The sequence below is a fragment of the Gossypium arboreum genome, chromosome 4 (assembly GCF_025698485.1).
Source record: "Gossypium arboreum isolate Shixiya-1 chromosome 4, ASM2569848v2, whole genome shotgun sequence".
Classification (NCBI taxonomy): Eukaryota; Viridiplantae; Streptophyta; class Magnoliopsida; order Malvales; family Malvaceae; genus Gossypium; species Gossypium arboreum.
In genome coordinates this window covers 71652261-71654825 of record NC_069073.1, presented here as the reverse complement: position 1 = coordinate 71654825, position 2565 = coordinate 71652261, and positions in this window count along the sequence as shown.

Here is a 2565-nt window from a genome sequence, read left to right as displayed (position 1 = left end):
GTATAAACTATTAAAATTGAATGAAATTAATATCGCAGTTGCTCCTGAATGTGATATCTCGTAGGTTAGACCTAACGATCGGGTCGGGTATGAGGTGTTACATTGTCAAAGATGAAGTGACGATGACAACATAATTCTTTAAGGTTTCAAGAAAAGAGAGAAATAAAAAAGAGAAATAGATGATAGATTTTTTGGGTTTAAATAAAAAAATAGGTGAAAATAAATGTGGAAAAAAAAAAGGTTGGCACGCAAAGTGAGATTTCTATTGGCCCTTATCACTAAGAATGACAAAAAAGAATAAACTTTGTAATGTGAGTGTCCCTTTTGCAAATTTTTTTATACCCAAAATTAAAACTTATGAAAGTTGGATGACCAATTGTGGAATTTACCCTTTTTCTTTTCTATGATTTTTTTATCCTCTACAAAAGGTAACATTTAAGGGATTTGAAATTTTTTTATTTATTTATACTTGTATTTAACTCATCTAAAATACCATTTAAAAAAAAAATTCATTGTGTATACCAAACTCTACATTTCTGTTTTCTTCAATTTATGGAAAAATATAAACAAAAAAAATATAAGATAAACTACCTAGTTGGTCACCTAAATTATAACGCCCCAAAATACCTGTATATGTACTTGTATTAATTTGACATAAATGTGTGTCTGTTTCAGTGGTTAAGTGTTCTGGATGTGTGGGAGAGGTCCCAAGTCCAAGCCACAACTTGGGTAAATTTTGGTATTTTAATGAATAAAGCCTGAACTTGATCCATTAGGCTTATATTTTTTTGTTTGTAAAATATGTTAGAATGGGCCTGCTAGTCTGGTGGTTAAGGGATGTTTAGTTAAGCTGGAGGTCTTGTATTCGAATCTCTGCAATGGCAAGGGGATTATCTTGCTGCGAATTTCAGCTAAGAGTTTATGTTTTACTGAAACCCTGAGTTGAGGGGTTAGTGGAGAGAATTAAAGGATGTGAATTAAGAGGTTATCAGTTTTGTTGGCATTCTACTTTCTTTTTTGGAAAATTTCGGCTACCCTCCTCCCTTTTCCCTCTTTTTTTTGCTGATTTCCCTTCCTCTATTTTTGTTGCTACCAAAATTTCCCTTGCCTTCCTCTTGTCTGTTCTATTTTTGTAATAGCCAGTTTTGGAAACTTCTAGACGTGGTAATCGTTGGTAAGTGTCTATTTATTGATATGGAGCGCTACTCTGATTATGATTAAGTGGTGTTTTACAGCTTTTAGGAGTCATTCAGGAGGCTGGAATCAATGTTTCGTCGAGTTGATTCGAGGTAGTGATCGTTTTGAAGAGGTAAGTCGATCTTTTGCTTTGAGGATTGATTGTTGGAGACTAGTTTTAGAATTTATAAAGGTCGAATATCTTGATTATAGGTATCGAGGTCTCGGGGTTGCAAAAAGTGAAAATACGAACCAGGTGTGTGTCTGAAAACACAGAAAACGAGAATCGATGAAAGCTAAAAATGAAACTGTCGACGCTAACGGGAGTGTGGTCATTCGTGTAGTAGGCCGTGTGACAGTACATGGCTGTGTGGTCAATGAAATAGGTCGTGTGCGAGACACGGGCTCGACCAATTGGGCCGTGTGGGCCACACGTGCATGTGGGCCCACACGGGTGAACCACACAGGCGTGTGGGATTCTGGGCCAAGCCATGTGATCCACACAGCTAAGGCCAATTTGGGCCGTGTGGGCCCACATGGGTAGGCCACATGGGCGTGTGAGCCTATTTTTTTGAAATACTCTGTAAGGTTACTCGGGTCGCCCAAGTTGACTGGGACCTACTGTAGGTTCGGTAAGAGTTACTTTGACCCTTGTTTACGCGAACTGACTATGTGATATATGTGTTTTAGCATGTTACTCTTGTCATGTCATACTTGTATGTTGCATTGCATCGGGGTTGGGTTGGTATTATTTGGAGGAAGTATTCTAAAAGGCTCTTAAGCTTAATATCTAGCAGCTCCGCTATAATTATCTGATTATGTGCCGCACTTCGGTAAAGCATGGTGTGTAGGGATGGGTGGGTTGATTTTATCCTGACATGGTGTGTAGGGTTGGGCGGAGTTGGTGTGTAAAGGCTGGTGGGTAGGACTCTGTTATTTTGTTCTGTTCTGCATGGTATATCTGAGATGGGCTAAGGCCCTATTTTGTATCTGATTCCTTAACTGTGTGGGCTAAGGCTCACACCAATTTTGTAATGGGCTGAGGCCCTAATTGTTTCTATAAAGGATTGATTTCGGATGTTATGCTATGTGCATGGTTTTTGTAGGGATTGCACACTGAGTTGCGAAAACTCACCCTTTTCTGTTTAATCTATGTAGGTGATCCCCAGACTTGATGGTTCGGTGCAGCGGAGGGCTCAACGGTGACCACCACGACCAAACTATTTATTTACAGTTTTTGCGGTCACATCGCTTAATTCTTGTTAGTATTTTATGTATGATGGACTTTGGGACTGTTTGGTTTTAATTTGGGATTTTGAACTGTTGATTATGGATTTATAAACTACAACACAACAAAGTACAGTTTTCCTAAACTAAACTAAAATTTTT